The 15258-nt window shown below is 36.2% G+C and overlaps 1 pseudogene; it reads left to right on the top strand.

Annotated features, from left to right (window-relative positions):
- Positions 1-495: 495 nt before the first annotated feature.
- The window catches only part of LOC149200648 (abscisic acid receptor PYL12 pseudogene), a 67349-nt pseudogene continuing 52586 nt past the window's right edge, over positions 496-15258 (top strand).

The raw sequence follows: 15258 nt of genomic DNA, 5'->3' as shown, positions 1-15258 counted from the left end.
TCCATTTTGCTATGTGTTATACGCATGGATTCATTGTGAGTTTCAACCCAAGCATGTGCCCGACTGACATTCACCTGAACGATGAAACATTCCTCTGACTGTTCTTCTGAATACATTGATTGCTCTCTGGCTGTCTTGACATAAATGTTTCATAATGTTTTTAGCGCTGTCCTTCATGGTACTGCATCTGCTCCAGGTTCTGAGAAGTGTAAATGCGCAATCTCTGCCTGTTTGGGGGTGACCCATGTGATTTTTCAGAGCCTGCTCATTCTTTTTCCGACCCACTGCCAACATCTTTACATCTCTGTTAAAAGAGCTCAAACAACTATATCCAGAATGGTTGCTGCCCAAAACTCAGATCACACAGAACTGTAGTAACGCACTCCTGGTCACGTTACTATATCGCTGGTCCGACCTACTCCGTGGTTGCCTACCCTCTGTGGCTAAGATAGTCATATCGAGTCTGGTGGAGATGCAGGGTATCGTGGAGATGCCATGAGCTTGGAGTTCGTGAATCCCAAACCTCGTTTTCGTTTAGAGTCTGGTGAAGATGTGACTTCGAATGGAGATGCGGTGAGCATGGAATCCAGTGAATACGTGGTTTACAGAAATGTTGTGTTAAATGCTGCTTTACAGAAACACTGCTTTATATATAAGCGTTTTTCATGTCCATTTCACATATATACGCTGTTGACATGAACGCTGGTCTCAGAACCCGAGATTTCGGGCCTTCTTTGAGTGGATTGAGGGGATGAGCATGTTCTTGGAGGTCTCTCTCTAACTAGATTGCGCCTTTGACACAGCGTTTGAGTTTTTAATATTGAATGCGTTTGAATTATTGGACGTTGTTTTAATATTAACGCTGTCCCATTGAACTATGTTGAATGGTTCTAACGCTGTCTAGTTTTCCTATTTTAACACTATATGGTATTGAACTGTGCGGTTGAAATGGTATTTGAAACCCTGAACTGCGGCTTTATTGAGTGATATACACCGCTTATGAACTGCATTTGAATCCGTTGAATGGTCCAGCGAATGGTCTAGCGTATATATATTGAATGGTTTCCATTTGAATCCTTTGTTGACTTTATATGTGTGTGGAGCTCTTGTTTAAAAGAAAAAAAGGGAAGTGATATGGAAATATTATATGAGGATGTTTTTTATAAACATTGGAGGGATTTGAAGAAAACATAATGCATAAAGTATTTGAAATATTTTTTCCCTTTTGAGTATTTTTTTCTATCAGCAAAAGTATTTTTTTTTACAGAATGCATTCAATCATCTCTATGGTAGGAATAGTTCTCACTGGCAAGGAGAACTATCCTGAATGGTCCCAGATGATAAAACACACCCTCATCTTCAATGAGTTGTGGAAAGGAGTGTGTGTCGGAGAAGGAGACAATGACCCTGTACAGCCTACCTCAGACAAAGAGCTCGTCATTTGGGAAAACAAGAACAACAAAGCCTATGCATTAATCGCAGCATCTATAAATGAAGAGATGAGTCGTCATATTTCATCATATTCAACTGCCTTTGAAGCCTTACAAAAGTTGAAAGAACTCTATGACTCACATTCTGCACTTGAAGTTGTTCAGCTCATGATTAAACTCTTCACTCTTGAACTGAAAAATAATGATCCTCTTTCTCTTGCATCTGAAGTAAAGTCTATAATGCATTATATCAAATCCACTAAGGTTGAGCTGGATATCCCTCTTATTGCTTTTCTCAAGGCACTCTATCCTACTTACTCCAATTATCTTGAGTCTTTACAAGCAAATGGAAATCTTAAAGATATAACCTTTGACTCTCTTGTGAAAAAGTTTGCTGAAAGAGAGAAATCCTTTGGAAAGAAGACAACCCCTGAATCTTCTGAAGAGACTTTGTGCCTTTCTCATAAAGAAAAGCATCCTGCTCAAGATTCTACAAGAGGAAGAGGTGGACGAAGAGGAAGAGGAAGATATTTCAGAGGCAGGGGGGCAGACATTCTCAAGGAGAAAAGACAGACTTACACTACATTCGCTGCAAAAGAAATGGATCACATGATGCCTATACATGCAAGCTACCATGGGACAAAATTGAGCAGAAAAGAAACCAACAGAAAGGTAGAACTGATGATACAGGCAAAGGTAAAGCACCTGAATCTGCTCACTATATTGAGGCACAATGTAACATTGGAGTAAATGAAGATTTTTTTAATGCTTCACTTGCTTCTTCGAAAAATGATTGGTTTCTTGATTCAAGAGCAACCTGTCACATGACTCATAGATAAGATTTTTTTGAAGATTTCACTGATAATGTTGATGGAGCAGTATACTTTGCAAATCAGTCAAAAATCAAGCCATCAGGGCTTGGCACAATCAGGCTTAAACTGCCTAGTCTTCCAGACTTTCTTTTGGATCATGTTCTATATCTCCCACAGCTCAAGAGAAACTTGTTTTCCTTGGTCCACATCCGCCAGCAAGGTCACTCCATTCATACGTTTGATGGCACGCTTGAGGTAAGAAAAGCTTCTGACCACTCACTTGTCACGAGGGGAATAGAAGAAGAAAGGCTCCTCAAACTGCAAGGAACTTCTGCTCATGCACAACATTTCTCATATATTTCTCATCATGATGAAGGTAAACTTCCATCAAGTTTATTATGGCATGCTAGATTTGGACATTTAGACTATGAAAGTCTCCGCTTATTGAAGAAAAATGGTGTTGCTAGTTTGCCTACAATTCCTAGGAAACATAAGCAATGTGATGCTTGCATTCTAGGAAAGCATAGCAAACAGTCTTTTCATGATTCACATTCAAGAGCACATAGGAAGCTTGAACTCATTCATTCAGATTTATGTGGTCCAATGCATGTTCCTTCTGCAAATGGAAATAAATATATCATGACATTTATTGATGATTACACCAGAATGTGTTGGTTTTATTTATTGAAGAACAAATCTGATGCCTTTCAAACATTCAAGAATTTTCATAAATGGATTGAAAATGATGCACAATCTCATAGTGGGTCTATTCACACTGATAATGGAAAAGAATATACATCAAATGAATTTGAAAACTATCTTCGCCAACATGGGATCAAACTATCTTCGCCTTATAATCCCCAACAGAATGGTGTAGCTGAAAGAATGAATAGAACAATCTTCAATATGGTACGATCCATGCTTTTCTTCAAAAATGTAAAGATAATTTTTTGGGCTGATGCTGTTCTATGTGTTGCATATATAAAGAATAGATGTCCATCTAATGCTATAAGAAACAAAACTCCTTATGAATTATGGTATGGACATGTTCCTGTGGTAAAACATCTCAGGATCTTTGGTTCCACCTATTATGCTTTGATACCAAAGGTACATAGAAACAAACTTGGTGCTAGAAGTCATAAGTGTATCTTCCTGGGGTATTCAACAACCTCCAAAGCATACCGCCTCTATGATGAAGTAAATAAAAAATTTGTTGTATCTAGAGATGTAATTTTTCTTGAATCATCCAAATCTGACAATGTTGTTGAGCGGCAACTTGATCGCTTGGATAGATTCACAAAAATGAAATCATTTCAAGAATTTGATAATCAGATTCCACATCTTGAAGGGGGGATTCCTATACTAGATCAACATGTGGAATATTCTTCTGAAGAACACTCTCCCCCGACTGAAACTCCAACCACGGATGATGCTTTAAGTGATGTAATTGATAGAATTGGGAGACTCAATCTTGATTCAGTCCCAACTCAATCAACAGAGCAGCCTGGACCATCTCAGAAAGGTCCCCCAAAGTGGCTGAAAAAGACACTTGAAAGTGTTCATCATGATGAAATTGGAAAAACAGGAACCAGAAATTCAAACCGACAAAATGGAGGTGATGTAGATGACTCTAATTCACCTGTTGATATGGATGTTTCTTATGATTATGAATTGAACTTGTCTATAGATTTTGAACCAACTTCCTTTAAAGAAGCTGCTTCTCATGATGAATGGAAAGAAGTGATGCAAAAGGAGTATGATGCCCTCATAAAGAACGGCACTTGGAAGCTGGTTGATCCTCCATTTGGAACCAAACCAATTGGCTGCAAGTGGGTCTACAAGAACAAGTACAAAGCTGATGGCTCACTTGACAAGCACAAAGCTAGTCTTGTGGCAAAAGGTTTTGCACAGAAGGAAGGGGTCGATTATGAGGAAAATTTTGCCCCCACAGCAAAATAGGCCACCATCCGGACACTCTTTGCACTAGCAGCTCAGAACGGTTGGAAAGTCCATCAAATGGATGTAAAAACTGCCTTCTTGAATGGAGATCTAAAAGAGAATGTTTTTATGTCCCAGCCCGAAGGATTTGCTGTGAAAGGACATGAACATAAAGTATGAAAACTTGTGAAGTCCTTGTATGGCCTCAAACAAGCACCACGAGCCTGGTATGAAAAACTAACTGAGCATCTTATGAAACTCAACTTCAATCATTTTGATCTTGATGATGCAACTTTATTTGTCAAGAAAGTTGCCAAAACAGTTGTATATCTTGTGGTATATGTAGATGATCTTTTAATGACAGGGAGCAATGAAAGCTACATTGCATCCATAAAGAAGGAATTGGGGAAAAGTTTTGAAATGACTGATTTGGGCTATGCTCATTACTATCTTGGCATTGAAGTAACCCAACATCCAAAGTCCATATTTCTTTCTCAAAAGAAATACATTGGAGATTTGTTGAACAGGTTTGGCATGACAGAGTGCAATCCTCTTACTATTCCAATGGAACAAAACTTAAATCTCACATCTATTGAAGGAAAGGAATTTGAGGATGCAACAAAGTATAGACAGCTTGTAGGAAGTCTCATCTACCTCACTACTACCAGACCAAACATTTCATTTGCTGTTGGAATCCTCTCCAGGTTTATGCAAAATCCTTGTGAGGGACATTGGTCTGCTGCAAAAAAAGTTCTAAGGTACTTGAAGGGAACTCAAGACCTTGGAATCAAGTATACACAGGTGGATGACTTCAACTTGATTGGATACTCTGATTCAGACTTCGATGGAGACAAAGAAACTGGGGTATCTACTTCAGGATATGCTATGAGTCTTGGATCAGGAGCTGTCTCCTGGAGATCACGCAAACAATCAGTTACAGCAGATTCCACAACAGAAGCAGAATACGTGGCAGCAGCTAAAGCAATGAAAGAAATTGTGTGGCTCAAGAAAATTTTTGAAGATTTGCAGGTAAAACAAGTACAATCAACTCCACTCATGATTGACAACACCTCTGCAATAAAGTTGGCCAAGAACCCAAAGTTCCATGATCGAACAAAGCATATCAATACTAAATATCATCTGATTTGACATCATGTTGAGGCCAAAACAATCCATCTCCGTCATTGTTCCACAAATGAGCAAATTGCAGACATCTTCACCAAAGCACTTAGAAGGGAAAAGCTTGAACGATTCAGAATGATGCTTGGACTCACCAACATCCCTTTAGATTAAGGGGGGAAATGTTGACACCTAATCTTCATGATTGGGGGAATTTTGTGTAAATAAATAAATTAGGAATGTGAACAGTCATCAGGAGATGAACTGAACAATCACTCCTATTGTATATAACAATGACCTACCTATGGAATAATATACGAATCATTTTTTGTTTTGTGGAGTTACCACCTGGCCTGACAGAAAATTTTGGTTCCAATATGCATCGAAATAAAAAAAATAGATACTCTCAGTAACCAACCAGAAAGCACTACTATGACACATGAAGAAGAGGAAGAAATGCAACATGATATATCAAGATTATGTGACCAAGTACAATGAATTTCACTCTCACAAGGAGTAACCAAAAATGAAATGGAAGCTAAGATGGATGGTTTGAAGAATATTTTAAAACTAGACATGGAATGTTTGAAGGATGGATTAAAATAAAACAGGAAGCTAATATGGATGGTCTGAAGAATGGTTTAGAAGAAGACATGGAATGTTTAAGGGAATGTTTTTCATAGTTGTTACAAGAAATTCTTCCTAATGGTGAAAAGGTGTTCCGCGAAACACATGATGAGAACAAAAGGAACGCTAATCGTGATTTCAGAGACTCTAACTTTGGATTGAATACCAACCACATTCCAATGATCGATATGAGGAAGTTTGATGGTAATGATCTGGTAACATCGATACTACAGATGGAGCAATATTTTGATTTGCATGATATACAACACACATAAAAGACATGCATTGCATCTTTATATTTAGAACCCAATTAGCTTGTATGGTATATATGGCTTTGTTCTCGTAAACCACTTGTCACTTGGTCAATTTTTATGGAATAAATAATAACACACTATGAGGATACAAAGAACATCACTTTCTTTAGCCAATTGATAAATCTCAAACAAAATGGTTTAATGAAAGAGCACATTAAGGAATTCCAGAAATTGAATATTAGGGTAATTGAAATTCTAGAGGATAATATAATTGATGTATTCATAAAGAATTGAAAGGGTAACATCCAACATGAAGTTTTCCTTTGGGAATCTGATTCATTGGAGAAGGCATTCAAGGTGGAAAGAAAAGTTGAAAGTAAAATTATGGCAACGAGGAAGTATAACACTCACAACTATAAAGATAGAAGTGTTGTTGTTCCTAGACTTCCACAATCTACAAGTTTGACACCACAATAATTGGAGGAAAAAAGAGTAAAAGGGCTTTGTTACAGTTGTGATAGAAACTACACTAAATGTCATAAGTGCACTGAGAAGAAATTATACTACATATATTATGAAGAGGAGGAAGAAAAGAAACAAGAAACATCAAAAGAAGAGGATGTACACCAAGAACCAACCCTAAATAAAGAAGAAATTAAGCCAACCATATATTGTAATACATTGGTAGGAATTACTACTGCTAAAAATCTCAAGATAGAAGGATATATCAAGAAGAAAAAGGTAATAGTGTTGATTTATTAGGTTAGTACCCATAATTTTATGTTCTCTTGACAAGCTAGTAAAAATCAATAAAGTAATCAGAAATGTTCATATCCAAGGGCCATAATACATCAAATAAATAAAAGAGAAAATTGAAGTAGAATGTATAGTATATGCACCCAATGCATTTTGGAAAAGAGAGCAATACTTTGTGGATCTTCCCTACAAAGAAAATTATTTTGGGACACCTTAGAAATCATCAACAAACCAAATGTTCCCACCAGAGTTCGAACTCTGTAAAAAGGAGATTGATGTACTGTTAGAAAGAAATTTGATCGAACGAAACGGAAGCCCTTGGACTTGCCCAACATTCTATGTCAACAAGCATTCAGAGCAAAAGAGAGGTAAATGTTGGATGGTGATTAACTATAGATATTAAATGATGATTTGTTTCCTATCAGATATCCTCTACCATCTAAAGAAGCTTTGTTTTAGAAAATTAGTAATAATAATGTGTTTAGCAAACTTGACCTTAAGAGCGGATTTTGGAAGATACGGATCAAACCATCTGACAGATACAAGACTGGTTTAGTGGTACCACACAGGTAGTTCCAATGGCGAGTAATGCCCTTTGGATTGAAGAATGCACCCTGTGAATTCCAAAAAAGAATGGAAGATATTTTTGGGAACTTGAAATTTGTTATTGTTTATATTGATGACTTATTAATATGTTCTTTTGATTTAAAAGAACATAGAAAGCACTTTGAGATAGTTCATCACAGGATTTTTAAGCATGGGTTAGTCCTTAGCAAGCTTAAGCTTGAGTTTGAAAAAACTAGAAGTGAATATATAGGAATAATCCTATTCCAAGGAAAAGTTGAATTACAAGAACATGTGTTGAAAGCTTTAACATAATTTCCAGATGCCATTTATGATTGTAGACAATTGCAAAGGTTCTTAGGAAGCCTCAATTACATTAGGCAGTTTTATGAAAATCAAGCCAAAGATGTCAAGGTGCTACAGAAGAGGCTTAGAGGAATAGAATGCACCCCATCTATGCTTATTGCAGCTCAAATTATTAAACGAAAGGTCCAAAATTTTCCAAGACTGGTTCTTCCAAGACATGAATTTCCCTATGTTTTAGAAATAGATGCATCCAATGAAGTATGGGTGGGAGTTTTTATGCAAAACCATGAAAAAAGGGAAGAAGTTTGCTCATATGCATCAGGATGTTTTAATGACACTGAACTCAGGTATCCATCTTTTCATAAAGAAATCCTTGTCGTAAAAAATGGAATCAAGAGAATCAGGTTGTTCCTAAAGCCAGTAAGATTCATTGTAAGAATAGACCTCAAACATATGACCAGAATGCTTAGAAACAAAATATTGTTAGAACAAGGAAATAATAGGATACTAAGATGGAGGTTATGGTTGGAAAACTTTGACTTTGAGATTGAGTATAAAATGGAAAAGATAATTGTTTAGCATATTTTCTTACAAGAAAAGCATCTCTGAAAGAAATCAAGATGTTAAGTTGTTTATGAGCTTCAACTTCATTAGTACCTCCCTCTGCTCCAAAGGGTTTTCAATGGGTTCTAATATGTAAATATTATCATATGTCATTTTGTTTTCAATTTATCATAGATAGGGTTAAGGAGAGACCTACATATGAATACATCCTTGAAAAATGGGCTAATAGTATCCATAGTAATGTAAGTAATATTATGTATTTTATAGAGTCACCCAAAATGTTTCAACGAGCCATTAGATTTGCACCTTTTGTAGCACAAAGATATATTTGTCTGTATGAGACATTGTTAGGCCCCTATAATAGTAGTGATTCCCCCATTACGATTGTCATTGTATCCCTTATTGTTATTATTGTGCCCTTATTGTCCCATATTGCTATTAGTATGCCCCATAGAAACCCACTATTGTTATTTTTGTGCCCTTATGTTATTACTATTATGTCGGCTTGATTACATTATTACCCCTTAGACTCCAATATATAGAAGAGAGGTTTAGTCATTTGTATCATCCAAGAAATTTTCATTTCTGTAATCTAAAGGAGGTTTCCCCCTCAAATAGGATGAATTATAAGGCATTGATCTATCTTTTCTAACTTTTTGTGAGCTGGTTTCCTAACATTTGGTATCAGAGTTTTGGATTCTAGGGTTTCACTGTTTGTGGAATTTTCACTATAATTTTTTTTTGCGACATTCCAAAAGCTAAAAAAACACATTTGGGCCGAAATCATTCTAAACTTCAGGTCCAAATTTTAGAGCTTGTCTCGCTATATTTGCAAAGATATGATCTGAGGAAGTTGGCAATTTGCAAACTCCCGAGTTACATTCCAAACTGGTGAACTGGGGAAAATCGTCATAACTTTTGTTTTGAGCATCATATTGAAGTTTCGTCAAAAGTTTCAGAAAGAGGACAACCTATAGTTTTTTGTGTATCATTTTAGGTACTAAGGTCGAAACTGTGACACGTGGCACATCGTATAAGTTCGCTATACTGAACTATTCTATAATCAGGTCACCGTGGGATATTTGGAATAATTCTTCTTTGGAGAATCCAATCTTGATCAGATTTGCAGGGTTAGAAAGAGGACTCAAAGGGATACCATAGGATGAGATTTTAGATATTTGATATTCGCAGTTACAGAGATACAACAAATTCAATATAGAGCTCTTACAAAGTGAAAAAAAGGTGTGTAGTTTTTTTTTGAATTTTGCATAAGATTGGTTTGAAAAACTAGTTTGAAGGAATTCAAAGGGAATAGTGAAGAATTATTAGCATTAATTAATGCCCCAAAGAAAGAAAATGGAAATTCCTAGTAAGCAACCTAAAAGCTCTAGCATGACTCGTGAAGAAGAGGAAGAAATGCAACATGATATATCAAAATTACAAGGCCAAGTACAACAAACTTCACTTTCACTAAAGGTAAATGAAGCCAAGATGAATGGCGTGGAAGCTAATATGAATGGAATGCAGTTAATATGTATGGCATGGAAGCTAAGATGGATGGTTTAAGGAAAGGCATATAAGCTAAGATGAACGACATCGACGCTAAGATGAATGGCATGGACGATAAGATGGAAGAATTGAAGATAAATTCGAATAAGTTGCTACAAGAAATGGTCACTAATGGTGAAAGGGTAGTAAAGGAAAGTCATGATGAGAAGAAATGAAATGTTAATCAAGATTTCATAAAATCTAATGTTAGATTGAAGACCCACCATGTTCTAAAAATCGATATGAGGAAGTTTGATGGCAAGAATCCTGAAACATGGATACTGCACATGGAGCAAATTTTCGATCTCCATAATGTGAAAAACACACAAAAGGTACGTATTGCAAATTTATATTTGGAACCAAATCAATTTGTATGGTTTCGATGGCTTTGCTCTTGTAAACAAATTGTCACTTGGGAAATTTTTATGGAAGAAATGATAGCACATTATGAGGATAAAAAAAGAAACACCTTTTTTAGCCAATTGATAAATCTCAAACAAAAGGGTTCAATGATGGAGCACATTGAGGACTTCCAAAAATTGAACATAAGGGTAAAAGATATTCCAGAGGAGCATAGGATTGATGTGTTCATAGGGACTTTAAAGATTAATATCCAACATGAGGTTCACTCTTGGGAACCTGATTCATTGGAGAAGGCATTCAGGTTAGCAAGAAAAATGGAAATCAAAATTATGGCAACGAGGAAGCCTACCACTCACAACTATAAAGATGGAAGTGTTGTTTCCCCTAGCCTTCAACAACCTACAAGGTTTACAACACAAAAATTGGAATAAAAAAGAGCAAAAGGGCTTTGTTACAGTTGTGATAGCAAATACACTAAAGGTCATATGTCTTTTGAGAAGAAATTATTATACATAGATTATCAAGAGGAGGAAGAAAAGGAACAAGAAATGTCAAAATAAGAGGATATACTCCAGGAACAAACCCTAGATAAAGAAGAAATGAAGGCGACCATATCTTGTAATGCATTCTCTGGAATTACCACTCTTCAAAAATTTCAAGATAGAAGGACATATCAAGAAGAAAAAAGTAATAGTGTTGATTGATTTAGGAAGTACCCATAATTTTATTCATTTTAAGAGAGCAAAGGAATTGAATTGCTTCCTATATCTAGCACCAAAGTGTCAAGTGATGGTTGCAAGTGGACGAACCATAAATTACTCTCAAAAGTGTCATAATATCAAACTATCCATGGGAGAATATGTATTGAATAGCCCAATGCTTTCCATTCCAATGGGTGGTGTTGATGTTGTACTACGAGTCCAATGGCTACAATCATTGGGTACAATAGCTTTTAATTTTCAATAACTTTTCATGAAATTTTGTGTGAAAGGAAAGGAATTTGAATTAAGGGTTATTGCAAGGAAACCAGGAAAGATAATTATCTCTAATGGTATGAAAAAGCTTCTAAAGAAGGAACAACGATGTGTAATTGCACAATTATGTTCGCTAGAGTTTCCCACATCGAAATCATCTATTTCTCTAGATATCCAAAAAGTCTTGGACAATCATTCCAAGGTATTTGAGACTCCCAAAGGTCTCCCACCTATTTGTGATCATGATCATGCTATTCATTTTATTCCCGGAAGTGTTCCTCCAAACAACAGGCTGTACATATATCCCTATGCCCAAAAGAGTGAAATTGAATGTATGGTTGCATAAATGTTAGAGGTTGGTATAATTCAACCTAGTCAAAGTTATTTCTCTACTTCAGTAGTATTGGTGCAAAATAAGGATGGATCATGGTGCATGTGTCCAGATTATAGGGAGCTCAAAAAGCTCACTATTAAAGATAAATTTCCCATTCTTGTCATTGATGAATTAGCGGATGAATTTCATGGACCAATTTACTTCACCAAGTTGGATCTTCATTCAGGATATCATCAAATCAGAATGAAGACTGAAGACATTCTGTAAACAACATTTAGAACTAATGAGGGTCATTATGAATTTTTTGTCATGCCTTTTGGCCTTACCAATGCACCTTCCGCGTTTCAAGGTTTGATGAATTCCATTTTCAAACCCTTCCTTAGAAAATTTGTGTTAGCATTTTTTGATGATATACTAATCTACAACAAGTCTTGCAAGGATCATGTTGAACATGTTGACAAGGTGCTCAAACTATTGAAGGAGAAACAATTATATGCAAAAAGCTCCAAATGTTTCTTTGGAGTACAAGAGGTGGAATATTTGGGTCATATTGTATCTCAAGAAGGTATTAAGGTATACCCTAGCAAAATTAAAGCCATTAAGGAATGGAAAATCCCCACATACATAAAAGCATCTGCGAGGATTTCTCAGGTTGACAAAGTATTATCACAAGTTTGTTAAGAATTATGTGAGAATAGTAGCACCTCTAACAACATTATTTAAGAAAGATGCATTTTCATGGACTCCAGAAGCAACGAAGGCCCTCGAACATCTTAAAGAGGCAATGTGCCAAGCATTGGTCTTAGCTATGCCAGAATTCACAAAATCATTTATTGTGGAATGTGATGCTTCAGGAAATGGAACTACTGTTGTTTTAATGCAATATGAAAGACCCATTTCTTTTGAAAGTCGTCCAATCAATGGAAAGTATTTACACAAAGCTATTTATGAGAAGGAAATGTTGGCAATAATACATGCACTTAATAAATGGTGACCCTACCTAATGGGAAGACACTTCAAGGTAAAAACAGATCATGATCTAGTCTTAAATGCTTTTTAGAACAAAGATTATCCTCTAAAGAGCAACAAAAATGGGTCATAAAGATGTTGGGTCATGACTTTGAAATCATCTACAAAAAAGGGAAGCAAAATGTTGTGGCAGATGTACTCTCAAGAAAGGATGAGGATGTGGAAGCATTGTTTTGCGCCATTTCTATTATCCAACCAGATTGGATAAACGAAAATGGAGGAATGGAAGAATGACGAAGAAGTGTGATCACTCATTCGAAAACTACAACAAGATCTAGTTACGTCTGATACATTTAGCTGGAAAAATCATTTGTTATGGGACAAATATCGCTTATACCTATGTAATAATTCCCAACAGAAACAAAATATTCTTCTGGATTGAACACTTCTCCCTTAGGAGAGCACTCAGGATTTTTAAAAACTTACCAAAGGGTTAACAGGGAATTTTTTTGGGATGGCCTTAAATCTAATATTCAAAAGTTTGTGGCATAATGTTTGGCTTTCTAACAAAATAAAGTTGAAACAATTAAGACCCCAGGTCTATTACAACCTTTATCCATTCCAAGCGAACATTGGGAGGAGGTTTCAATGGATTTTATAATAGGTTTACCCAATTTCGAAGGAAAGAGTGTCATCATGGTGTTAGTTGACAGACTTACCAAGTATGCACACTTTTGTGCATTATCACGTCCATTTAAAGCTAGTACAGTTTCTGCTACATTTATGGACACAATTCAAAATATACATGGAAACTCAAAGATTATTGTAAGCGACAGAGATCCCATTTTCACTGGAAATTCTTGGACAGAATTATTTTCTTGTCTCAGTACTCAGTTAGCTCATAGCTCATCTTATCATCCTCAATCTGATGGGAAAACTGAGATAGTAAACAGATGTTTGGAAGGATATCTTCATTGCTTTGTATCTGATAAATAGACACAATGGGTCAAATGGTTGCCTTTGGCTAAATGGTGGTATAACACTTCCTTCCATACTGCAGCAAAAATGACCCCATTTATGGCACTTTATGGATATCATCCACCATCCATCACATCATATTTAAGAGAAAATTCTAAAGTTCAAGCAGTGGAACATCACATCGAGCATCAACAACAAGTTCTGCAACTATTAAAGGATAACCTCACGTTGGTGCAGAATATAATGAAATAACAAGCAGATCAACATCGCAGCAAAAGAAATTTTGATATAGGTGACTAGGTATTCCTATGGCTACAACCATATAAACAAATGTCCCTCAAGCAAGCTAATAAGGATAATAAATTATCACCAAAGTATTATGGTCCATACAAGATGTTGCAAGAGATTTGTACTATGGCATACAAATTGGATCTTCATGTAGCTTCCCAAGTGCACCCAGTTTTCCATGTTTCATGTTTGAAGAAGTTTATAGGTGACAAGCTCCTAGTTCAAACAATATTGCTAGAACTTGAAGAGGAAGGAAAAATCATATTGGAACTGGAAGCAGTCACAGAAACAAGAACTCGACAGCTACGAAAATCATCAATTTCGAAGTATCTCATCAAGTGGAAGAACTTATCCACTGAAGATTCCACATGGGAGGATGGGAATTTTATATAGAAGCATCTAGAACTACTTAAGCATTGAGGACAATGCTTTTCGGAAGGAGAGGGGCATGTAAGGCCCCTATAGTACTAGTGATTCCCCCATTATTATTGTCATTGTATCCCTTATTGTTAATATTGTGCCCATATTGTCCCCATATTTTTATTAGTATGCCCCATAGAACCCTACTATTGTTATTTTGGTGCCCTTATGTTATTACTGTTATGTCAGTTTGATTACATTGTGACCCCTTAGACTCCTATATATAGAAGGGAGTTTTAGTCATTTGTATCATCCAAGAATTGTTCATTTGTGTAATGTAAATGAGGTTTCCCCCTGGAAGAGGCTGAATTCTAAGGCGTTGATCTATCTTTTCTATATTTTTGTGAGCAGGTTTCCTAACAGCCATGGTTGAGCTATGCAGACTATTGTAATATCTTGTAGTACACCAAATATGCCAAGAGAGTTTGGTTGATGTTTGAATGTATTTCTATGTGTAAACCCTATAATCACTGGTTGCCCTGGTTCAAAATACTTCTACATGAATGGTTCCCAAGAGAAGGAATATCCTAGACCATCAAATGACATGAATTTATTGATTATCCTTGAGAAGATATCAAAACAACAGCACAGTCCAAGGCATGGTTTTGCTTCTAGATAGAGTATTTGTTTAGCACACTTAAAGGACATAGTACTCGGCCACTAGAGAAACCCATCTACAAGGAAATATCTTAGTTCTTTGGATCAATTTGTAATCCAATATATGAGAGGGTACCTAGGTTGTATGGATCTCCTTTCTTTCCGTGCTATAATATCATGCCACCTCATGCAAAAGCTCATTTTTTACCTAGCCCGCAACATCTATATTACTCAAGTGACAGTGATAATTATGGTTATCCAAGCGTCTGACAAAATCTTTCTAAGGAGTCATGGTGGGTTTTATTTCATTGTATTCCATGTCTAGTCACCTGACAGTGAGTGTGACCGATATCGTGGGATTCTGATAAGATCTCCACTGTGTAAATCTTAGAATATATATATATATATATATATATG

The sequence above is a fragment of the Pinus tabuliformis genome, chromosome 2_1 (assembly GCF_031772625.1).
Source record: "Pinus tabuliformis cultivar Carrire ecotype Pingquan chromosome 2_1, CPIR1, whole genome shotgun sequence".
Taxonomy (NCBI): Eukaryota; Viridiplantae; Streptophyta; class Pinopsida; order Pinales; family Pinaceae; genus Pinus; species Pinus tabuliformis.
This window is presented reverse-complemented; position numbering and strand designations above follow the sequence as displayed.